The sequence below is a fragment of the Periplaneta americana genome, chromosome 12, assembly GCF_040183065.1.
Source record: "Periplaneta americana isolate PAMFEO1 chromosome 12, P.americana_PAMFEO1_priV1, whole genome shotgun sequence".
NCBI lineage: Eukaryota > Metazoa > Arthropoda > Insecta > Blattodea > Blattidae > Periplaneta > Periplaneta americana.
This window is the reverse complement of record NC_091128.1, coordinates 134,755,850-134,767,925: the sequence shown is the minus strand read 5'-3', so window position 1 is coordinate 134,767,925 and position 12,076 is coordinate 134,755,850. Positions and strand designations below refer to the sequence as shown.

Genomic DNA, 12,076 nt, shown 5'->3' with positions numbered 1-12,076 from the left:
AAAAGTTTGAAAAAGCGAAACGTAATTGAGCTTTTTTAATTTCCGAGAATTGAAAGAAAACATACCGCTCGTGTATCGTACATTATTTTGTGCGAAGATCGTTTATTACATACCTGAAAGAGAAATTTCTAATTAGTTGCAATGAAATCTCCATCTTGGTTTCTGTTCAATGACGGCAATTTTGGAAAACAAAAATATCTATCTTCAACATTGTTGCTTTAAAATGTTTTCTGTGTTTACTATACTCCAGCAGGCCGTGATATACGTCTGTCTTTTTTTTTCCCCAGTCCATAAATGCGAACTTAAAACAAACGGTAAGGTTATGTAATGCTTTATTTTTCATTTTAATATTTTAACAATATTATTTATATGACATATTGCAGTAATAACATCGGCATCTGGAATCTTGTTGATTTTTTCACGGCTTCCTTAATGTTACTTGTATCATGAATCCAGTAACTGTAGTGGAGTTGTAGATTTTACTTAATTTTTGCAAATATTTAAAAACAATAATTAACAGTGCAATTTAGGTGAAATTGCAGTGGTAAGTTTCCAATTTATAATTAATACTATATTGAACGTCTCTTAAAATAATATGTTAGAAGCCTAAAGCAGTAAAATCAATATGTCACTTAAGCGGTAAGAAGAGGGAAATTGTTATGTGTGTTAGGTTGGGAATACTGAATTTGGAATTTTAGACTTACCGCGGATTGGTTTTGTGCGGAAACCAAGCAAATACGCACGATCTCGCACAAAAGAACTTAAATGAGAAACTTTGGAAAACAGACGTAGGAAAACTAGAATAACATCATTGCACATCTAGGTCAGAAATCATTGGTAGACATAGCGGCTCGGTTAGAAAAGCCAACGCACTGTGGTAGGAACGATCATGATTTTAAAATCAAATGTAGGAAACAGAAAACGGATGTAAGTAAATTCTAATTTTTAAATAGAACTATAATGATTGGAATGACCTACCTGCAGCGGTGTTTGAGGGCTGTCCTTCCTTAAGGAGATTCAAGAATAACTTAAAAAGTTGTGTATAAAGTGTAAATTAAAATTAAGGTGACATTTAACATTCAATTTTTTAAGGTGACATGTATTTATTTAGCCTGACGAGTTACTCCCTTGGTTTGAATTGTAAATTATTTAAAAATAGCGAGTAAGAGGGTCTTAGACTAGAAATGTTTAGCTTAAATGTAGTTCTGTGTGTAAGTATGCATGAGGGTGTGAGTATTTGTCTTATTTGAGCTGTTGTATTAGTGAAGCGAGGTGAGTCAGTGAAGTTATGGTTTTACAGTGAGTGAATAGTTCCGATCAGTGATAATTTATAGTGTAAATGAAATGTGTTCTATAGTGTCAGTGAAATGTATTATAGAGAGTCAGTGAAATGTGTTCTAAAGTGTCAGTGAAATGCGTCATAATGCCACTACAGTGAGTGAGATGAGAGTAAAGTGAAAGACTATTATCAGTACCAATGTGAAACTGATGTAGGGCCTATACATATGTAGGTTGTATTGTAAAATTAGGTTCACTTATTAATTAGGTTATTTTATGTATTATCAATTGTAATTATTATGTTCAATTGTATTGTGTATTCTTATTGTATAATTGTATTTGTATAGTATAATTGTATTGTGTATTGTAATTTTATTGTGTATTGTTTATATTGTGTATACCACTGCCACCGGGTGTTTGCCCACTCGCAGTGTAAATACATACATACATACATACATACATACATACATACATACATACATACATACATACATACATACATACATACAAATGAGGACAGAATACGAGTATATTTGTGTTTATGAATGATTTGTTTCAGTGAAAAGTGTTGTTACAGGAACATTTGAAATAGAAATTTTCGATATCGCTTATTTTGTTTATATTATATAACAATTATTTTTATTATAAAATTATAATTGAAGGGGTGAGAATGATATAGTCCTAAGCCACAAAGACAAACTTTACAGGAGAGCGTATTGAAAGTTGAGAGTTCAATGCTATTAGGTGCGGTATCATAATTTCTTCAGCGTACATATCTGTTATTTGATGATTAAATTTTTTTAATATTGTACTAGTAGCTTCCCCATTTGTGTAAGAAATGAACTGGCACAAAAAACCGTTTTTGGTAAAAGTGTGGCTTTGAATTATCTCATTCGATTCAATTTTATGTAGGTATGTACTCAGAACAGTAAAATAAATTATGCAAAAGTATTTTTAATTCTAAAATTGTTATTTGTTTCAACGCAAAATGTTCTTACAAGAAGCTTTCAAACTCAAATTTCATTTTTGTACACTTTGTTTATAAAACAGTTTTATTGGTGATGTAGGCCTACATCATAAAAAAGGCATAGGTATAATACCGTATAAACTTCTTGTGTGTGTGTGTGATCTATTAATGCAAATATGAACTAAGACAAAAGAATGAAGTTTGTTAGATAAAATCTCACGGGAGTTATCGTGTGAAACAATAGGCGCGAGTGGTGCTGGGTTGCGTTGCAGTCAGCAGCAGGTGAATCTCAGCTAACCTTGGGAGGGATGACGTCAGGACGTCAATCGGTGTATTGCTAACAGTAGCGTTTCTGGCGCGTGTCCTTGAGTACAATGCACAGTCTGCGAGCATCTGTTGATAGTATAGCTGGGACTGGTACCACCTCCTATAAACATCACGTCAGCAATCTGCCAACCAGTTGTCGGTCTTGCTACCCAGACTGCGGCAAAAATAAGATACTCGCACTTAACTTTCCTGCGGTGTGTCCTTGAGTACAGTGTCGAATCAATGAGTTTCTGTTGTCACTGCAGCTGAGAACGGTACCTCCTCCTAAATACACGTCACATCAACAATCTGCCAATCACAATTGTTAGCTTTATCGTCCATACACTGTTACAAAGGTTAGACACTCGCACTTAAGGTTCCCATTACTTATTTCACATGTCAAAAACGGTGGCACGGCCTATAGCAGTTATTGACGTTTACCGAGAGAACGGAGGACCCTAGAAACATGCGGTTTTCACTGTTATATTTTTCTAAAGAAAATCTTTGTTGTGAGTAGGCCTACCCTTTTCATTTCAAGTTAACAGGGCTTTAATAATTGCAAATCAGTAATCAGCGAAATTTGACGAAGTTTGTGTCGATTTCTTATTGTTGCCACACATGAAGGATTTTTGTAGATGTTTTCTCGGATTAATTGGAATTCATTAAGCTATCAATTTCAAGTGCATTACTCCTGCGATAAAGTTTTGATAAAATTCACAATAATAATAATAATAATAATAATAATAATAATTATTATTATTATTATTATTATTATTATTATTATTTATTTCTACTGGCAGAGTTAAGGCCATAGGACCTTCTCTTACACTCTACTAGGTCACAAAGTATACAAGCAGTTAAAATTTAACAAGAACTTAAAGAACAGAATACTGACGTATTACAAATAATAATAATAATAATAATAATAATAATAATAATAATAATAGCGTAATAAAATCGACACTAAACAACATGAAAGATAGCATAATAGAAAAAAAGAAAGTAAAATACATTGGAATATAGTGAAAGCAACTCATTTAGTACAAATGGTTAATATGGAAAACGTAAGGAAGAATACATCAAAATAGAATGTAATATAATAATAATAAAAAAGAAAAGAAATACGAAAATTAAATAAAATTCACGATAAAAAGGCTATGATAATAAATTCATCGGCTGATAAAGAGAACAAAAAGGGGAAAGGAAGGAAAAAGAAATATATAGCCTATATTTAAAATTCACAATAAACTTAGGCTAAATAAATCGTCGACTTGAGTCAAGACGCAATTCGGAAAGAAGGCATTCTTTGTCTGTAGTGTCCTACCTGCTTCATTTTGTACTACGTAAGCCATTATTCCAAAGCGCTCCCACAATTTTCACATTATTTTTTACGAAAAAGTTCACATTTTATTGTCAATGATTGAGCGTAGAGGAATAGTTAACATGGGATATCATTGATATCAATGAAAATACGAATAGCAGAGTGCTGCATTGGAGTTAAATCGCTCGCTTGAACTCGGTCGATTGTCGCACCCTCGAATGAGATAAGATCGGTCGTGATACGCTCGTAATAAATAGAAGCACAGTAAAGGTCATCTCACAGATAAGATACACGTATGTTTTGCTGACACGCTAAAAATAAGGCTTTATTTTCTGCGTTTATGATAAACATTTAATAGAACAGTCTAATGGAACGTACCAAAACAGTAACAATAAGTTATAAATAAAATAGTATGAAAAATTTCGATATACAGTTATTATTGCTAATTAATAATTATTCAATATTTGATTTACCACATATATAATGTGATCCATACATAGTGTTCCGCCTATATACTGCGACAATGTAGAAACGTTTTACAATAGTAATATGCGTTACAAGAGCGGTGTGTTAAAGTTTTCATGTTCGAGGAGAAGATTGAAAAATCGAAACGTAGTTGAGCTTTTTTAATTTCCGAGAACATGAAAACAAACATACCGCCCGTGTATCTTACATTATTTTGTGCGAAGATCGTTTATTTCATACCTGAAAGAGGAATTTCTAATTAGTTGCAATGAAATCTCCATCTTGGTTTCTGTTCAATGACGGCAACTTTTAAAAGCTAAAATATCTATCTTCAAAATTGTTGCTATAAAATGTTTTCTGTGTTTACTATATTCCAGCAGGCCGTGATATACGTCTGTCTTTTTTTTTCCCCCCCGTCTATAAATGCGAACTTAAAACAAACGGTAAGGTTATGTAATGATTTATTTTTCATTTTAATATTTTAACAATATTATTTATATAACATATTGCAGTAATAACATCGGCATCTGGAATCTTGTTGATTTTTTCACGGCTTCCCTTAATGTTACTTGCATTACAAATGCAGTAACTTTTGTGGTGTTGTAGAGTTTACTTAATTTTTGCAAATATTTAAAAACAATAATTAACATTGCAATTTAGGTGAAATTGCAGTGGTAAGTTTCCAATTTATAATTATTACTATGTTAGACGTCTCTAAAAATAATATGTTAAAAGGCTAAAGCAGTAAAATGAATATGGCGCTTAAGCGGTAAGAAGAGGGAAATTGTTATGTGTGTTACGTTGGGAATACTGAATGTGGAATTTTAGACTTACCGCGGATTGGTTTTGTGCGGAAATCAAGCAAATACGCACGATCTCGCACAAAATATTATTGATATAGCAGTAGATTAATAACAATATTAGTACAGAGATAACGTCACAGTAAATATAATAAAACGAATAATCATGCTGCACAACTGTTACAGACGCAAAGACTGATACACTAATAATTATTAGAGATTATTATTATTATTATTAGACTAGAAAACTTGATACGGTTCTTGCATTATCGTGATTGTATTCTCCGTTTATAATAATTATATTTACATCCAATAACATCTATCAGATGTGGTAAAAACAAAATCACTCCTGTATGGAAAAAAAAAAAGCATTTACCTACAGTACAACTTTTATATTACATTTTAAAGCAAGTTTTGTAGTTGTACTATGGAGAGGTTAGTTAAACACTGCAAAGTTTTGAATTGATAAGCATCTATGATGTTACTACGCAGTTCATCACTGTAACAAGAACGAATGTCTAACGCTCGGCTTATACCGTTCGAGGATTTATCGCTTGCGACAATTTTACCCATCATGCATGTGCGCTACTTATCGGATTATGCTATGAACTACTTGGCGCTCGAGCGAAAACGTCCGATGCAGACCTCTGGCGAATAGTAAGTCCCCTTCCACTCTCCATATTGTGAAAATAAAGACCGAGCCCATCTCCGTAATCGGAACCTGAGCAATCTCGCCTTTAGAACTATACATGTCATTTATGAGGAAGTGAAAAACAATCATATGCTGAGCAAACAACATATGTTGCACCATGGAGATAAGAGTGATATCACATATCATATTGCAGATGGGCACGTAACAGAGACAGAGCAGGGCTTCCTGTTGCTCATCAGTAATCCGCCCTCTTGTTTAACGCGATTGCGAGAATAATGCGCGTATGCAAAGTCCCCGCGGGGTACTGTCCTCTGCATGCATGAATTATTTATGTAGTCTTACTGTGCAGAAGCAGGTTAGGTGAATATTAGACGCTAACGACTAGTGATGCATCTCAATTGGTAACAAGTCTGAATGTGAAAGATGGCAGAGAAAGCAGAACACGGGGAACACTATCGAAATCCTGTTTCTGCTCCCTGCCTTCGAAAGTTCCGCGTATCTCTATGACTACTGTACGTACGTACAATAATGTTTAATTAACAGTGGCGCCAACTTTTGGAAAATATTGAGTGGGCTGAATCACTTGAGGTATAAGTTACAATATATGTCTCATAAATAATAGCTCAGTAGTAGTAGTAGTAATAGTAGTAGTAGTAGTAGTAGTAGTAGTAATAGCAGTAGCAGTAGTAGTAATAGCAGTAGTAGTAGTAGTAGCAGTAATAGTAGTAGTAGCAGTAATACTAGTAGTAGCAGTTATACTAGTAGTAGCAGTAGTAGTAGTAGTAGTAGTAATACTAGTAGTAGTAGCAATAGCAGTAGTAGTAGTAGTAATACTAGTAGTAGTAGCAATAGCAGTAGCAGTAGTAGTAATAGTAGTAGTAGTAATAGCAGTAGTAGTAGCAGTAATACTAGTAGTAGCAGTAATACTAGTAGTAGCAGTTATACTAGTAGTAGCAGTTATACTAGTAGTAGCAGTAATACTAGTAGTAGCAGTAGTAGTAGTAGTAATACTAGTAGTAGCAGTAGTAGTAATACTAGTAGTAGCAGTAGTAGTAATACTAGTAGTAGTAGTAATAGCAGTAGTAGTAGCAGTAATACTAGTAGTAGCAGTAATACTAGTAGTAGCAGTAGTAGTAGTAGCAGTAGTAGTAGTAGTAGTAGCAGTAATACTAGTAGTAGCGGTAGTAGTAATACTAGTAGTAGTAGCAATAGCAGTAGCAGTAGTAGTAATAGTAGTAGTAGTAATAGCAGTAGTAGTAGTAGCAGTTATACTAGTAGTAGCAGTAATACTAGTAGTAGCAGCAGTATTAGTAGTAGCAGTAGTAGTAATACTAGTAGTAGCAGCAGCAGTAGTAGCAGTAGTAGTAATACTAGTAGTAGCAGCAGCAGTAGTATTAGTAGCAGTAGTAGTAATAGAAGTAGTAGTAGCAGCAATAATAATAATAATAATAATAATAATAATAATAATAATAATAACATGACGAATTATTGGGTGAGCTCAAGTTTGCACCACTGACTGCCACCACCACCACTACTACTACTACTACTACTACTACAACTACTACTACTACTACTACTACTACTACTACTACTGCTTCACCACTTCCACCGACACTAAATAATTTACTAGTTGATACAACGTGGTTAATTAGCATGAAATGAACATTTTCATATTTGCATTATAATTCAGATAGGCATATTTTCTTCTAAGCATAGTAGAAGACAGAAGTACTTGAAACAAACTTGGGCTTTCTAGTATTATGAAGCATGTTAGAGGAAGTGAGAAAGCCGTCCCTTTCCCATTTTCCCATAAATTATTATTAGCTTGTTATAGCATAATCTGTTCATTATATTTGAACGTAACCGCGCAAGTTCTATAACATTTGCGTAGATTGGATGTGACATCATTCACGTAGCCCAAACTGCAGAGAAAAGAATTGAAATAAGTTTCTTTCATTGGTTATTTAACGACGCTGCGTCAACTATTAAGTCATTAAAAAACCTATTATCATACCGAAAAATTGTTTTTAGAATTTGAAGTATTGAAAATAAACTACCGGTCAAAAGTTTTCGATCACCTATCACAACTATGGATTTGTGATTAAAACAGGGATTTCATTTCGATTATTCTATCATATCATAATGCTAGAGAGAGAAAATATTTATTTTATTGGTTTACTTAGTTTTTCCTATGTGTTTGTACATTGAAATAAAGTATATAGTTGTTTTCACAGCTGATCTAAAACTTTTGTCTGGTAGTGTACATCAAATTTATATCAGTGCGTTACTACAGTTTATAAGGTTACATAAAAGTTATACATATTTCCGATCATATACTCACAAACACAAAACCAAAGGCATGGATACAATACGTTTGTTTGAACCCAAGTATTTAACGAACACTGCCTTCAACCACAGTACTAATATCGGCTCTAGAATTTATAACAAATTAATAAAGAAACATCACATCTATTTACCTCCAACAGTTTGAAATTTAAGAATGTATGTAACCAATTTGTTATGAGTAATTATTAATAAATTTTTAGATGTTATTTATGTATGCAAATTTATTATCAATAAAATCCTCCCCTGAACACGAGAATACTCCCTTTCAGAGGAGAGCTAGAACTTTGTTAATTTACAGTTTCTTTGCATTGTATTTTTCTGGCGATAAATATTATTATTATTATTATTATTATTATTATTATTATTATTATTATTACTTACTTACTTACTTACTTACAAATGGCTTTTAAGGAACCCGAAGGTTCATTGCCGCCCTCACATAAGCCCGCCATCGGTCCCTATCCTGTGCAAGATTAATCCAGTCTCTATCATCATATCCCACCTCCCTCAAATCCATTTTAATATTATCCTCCCATCTACGTCTCGGCCTCCCCAAAGGTCTTTTTCCCTCCGGTCTCCCAACTAACACTCTATATGCATTTCTGGATTCGCCCATACGTGCTACATGCCCTGCCCATCTCAAACGTCTGGATTTAATGTCCCTAATTATGTTAGGTGAAGAATACAATGCGTGCAGTTCTGCGTTGTGTAACTTTGTCCATTCTCCTGTAACTTCATCCCGCTTAGCCCCAAATATTTTCCTAAGCACCTTATTCTCAAACACCCTATTATTATTATTATTATTATTATTATTATTATTATTATTATTAATGTTATTTAGCGTTAATGGAGGCGGTGATAGCGAGATGATATGTCGCAAATGAGATCGAGGATTTTCTATAGATTACATGACATTCGCCTTACGGTTGATGAAAACCTCGGAAAAATTTCATCCGACTAATCAGCCCAAGCGAGAATCGAACCTACGCCCGAATGCAGCTCCGGATCAGCAGGAAAACATGCTACCACCTTAGATACTGATAATTGATAATGGTGTAATGTAACGGTTATCCACAGTTTTACAAGAAATTAAATTTAAAATTAACTCTTAAGATATCGAAAATAAAAGTTTCGGTAATTTCCTAGAAGACGGGCAAAATCCAACATGGCTGACGAAAACTTCCAAAAACGTTATGCCAACTATAAAGTTCAAATGTCACCAAACATCACAAAAAAGATGGAAAATCAAATATATATCTATATTTTTAAAGAGAAAAAGCCCTCCAAAAAAATTAAAATATAATTCATTTTTCACCTTTGATATTTTTGGCGTTTGGTGGCATTCGAACTTCATAGTTGGCAGTACTTTTCTGGCAGTTTTCGTCCGCACTTTACCCCCAAAAATCACTAAAACACAAAACAAATCATAATTTATCACCTTATCAAATAAAATTCATTTCTCATTGACGTCAATTCTCATTGAAGTCTTCAACGACAACCACTTCAAGTATATGACACAGGCTTTAAGGCAATTTAAACAAACTATCCAGGCAATAAAGCACTGAACCAACACTTTGTCGTACAGTCAACTTCGCATAAATAAATCATGTGTTTACACTAAATGAAATTCTCTTCCAACACCTATTACACCTTAACTTATACTGAAAATTCAGTAATTAGTTCCTTCAAAAAACATAAAAAACAGTTTTCTCCTAACATTCAACACAATTCTTATTCACCAGCGAAACAACTAAACTAAAATCGACACAAAATTTAATACTTTGTTCTAAGTTCACACATCTCTCACAGTATCATAAAATGACAAACTTTCAATAGTTTCGCCATCAGACATAATATAACCACCACTCACGTCAAACAACCAAGAACAACTGACACCGTCATTATCCATTCAAAATTAATGAAAATTCTAGAACAAATGACAACTATAACCAATCAAATTAAAAGAAAATCACAGCGACACCTAGTATAAAAAACCTAGAACTAACATATAAAAGTCACTAAAAGATCACTAACATTTAACTCTGAAGTAAAAAAAAAGTTGGTAATGCTACATTCAACCAAGTGCCCGTCTTCTATGAAATTACCAAAGTTTCTTATCCATCGAGTTTATTGGTTGTCCGTTGAGTTGGAATTAATACTCAACTTCGACTGCTGTAGGCTATGTTTACGTACTTTTGCTTCGATAAAGGTGTACTGAACTCCTACAGTTCCTACTTCATTGTGTTATATAACATAGCACAGTTTGCTTCTTTGAAATAGAGCGACACCAGGTGTGAAAGACATGGCCTCGGTAGCGCAGTAGGCAGCGCGTAAGTCTCATAATCTTAAGGTCGTGAGTTCGATCCTCACCCGGGGCATAATTTTTGTTCTGTGTCTCACCATTTAACACTAAGTAGAGTTTCGCACGCACAAGATAGATATCGGTAGCATTGAGAGTTTCGTACGCACAAGGTAGTTATGAATGACACTTCAAATATATTTCCTTGTTTACGATCAGATTATGAAAACATTGTTATAAGTTGTAAGGTCATATTAATTAATTACTCGAAGCTAGTAATATCATTTCATATCTGACGATATCCTCCATTTATATCATAGTTTCTAGTCCTAGAGAGCAAACCCCAGTTTGGAACAATTCTTCTATAGTTTATTACGTAAACTCTGGAACTCGCTACCTGCTAGCATCAGGGACTGTCGAAATAAAATTCAATTCAAACGCAAACTTACTAGGCACTTGGTCAGTAATTGAGACTCGTTCAGACATGGTTTCTTGTAAATAGTTCTTTTAATCTACCACAAAATATCTCAATATCCGGTAATTTCATCACTATAGAATTTTGTTATTGTAGGTTTAATTTGTAATTTAGTAAATACAAAAATATTCTTTGTTCTTAACTTCTATGATAAAATGTCTAGCTTTCATTAATCAGGTATTCTTGTCGTACTTTAATTTTTATTGTAATTGTAATTGTAAATTTAATATTAATTGTAATCTTATTGTTCATGTTATAGTTGTAATCCCCTGGTAGAGGGGCAGAGAAGGCCTGACGGCCTTATCTCTACCAGGTTAAATAAATAAATCTAATCTAATCTAATCTAGTTACGTTTATTCTCCTATGAATACTTAATACTAACAAAACGTCTGAGATGAAGTAATTTTTATTGCTGAAGAACAGTTTCGTTTCCTACTTATACATATAAGCCGTTCAGAGCAAAAGTGATGTAAGTCAAAATTGGGTAATGAAATTTAAAATAAAAATTCTGTAAAATACAGCGCAAAGTAGCAATTAATATGGCCTTCTTGCTATCCACTGACTACTAATAGTTTAAATAAATTGAATATTAATTGCTACTTTGTGCTGTATTTTACAGAATGTTTACTTTAACCCTCATTACCCATTTTTGACTTACACCACTTCTGCTCTGAACGGCTCAAATAGTGAACAATTTTTTTTAGTTCATTTCCGTTTCCTCGTTTATCTTCTGTAGTTGAACATCATTTAAATTGTATGCCAGCTGGTCACCAATCAGTAGTAGTAGGTAGTGGTGGGCAGATTTTGTATTATTATTATTATTATTATTATTATTATTATTATTATGCAATTACTTGTTTCTTATTTAAGATAATTAATAATCAATACTTTTTTAATGCAACCTAAATGATAATATTGTGCAACTGCTACCATATGATGATCAGTTGTTATTATCTCATCTTTATCTTATTTAACTTTCTCCTTTGTACCTACTGTGGAATGGAATTTCGGGAGAGGTACTACCAGTATCGGCCCGCGGTTACAAAGGTTTGCAGTTCTGCATGAAAAAAAGTGTATTTAGCAAACGCATGCTGTTTATTGCATCCAAATCGGATAACGCGTGTAATTACAGCCCCTTCTCGAAGTTGACTGTGCACCCGAAATTGT

At 33.4% G+C, this 12,076-nt stretch overlaps 1 non-coding gene across 1 annotated transcript; it reads left to right on the top strand.

The window, feature by feature from the left end:
* The first annotated feature begins 10,440 nt into the window (after positions 1 to 10,440).
* On the top strand, positions 10,441 to 10,513 carry TRNAM-CAU (transfer RNA methionine (anticodon CAU)). Its single transcript has one exon. It is a non-coding gene; the product is annotated as a tRNA-Met (tRNA).
* Positions 10,514 to 12,076: the final 1,563 nt, after the last annotated feature.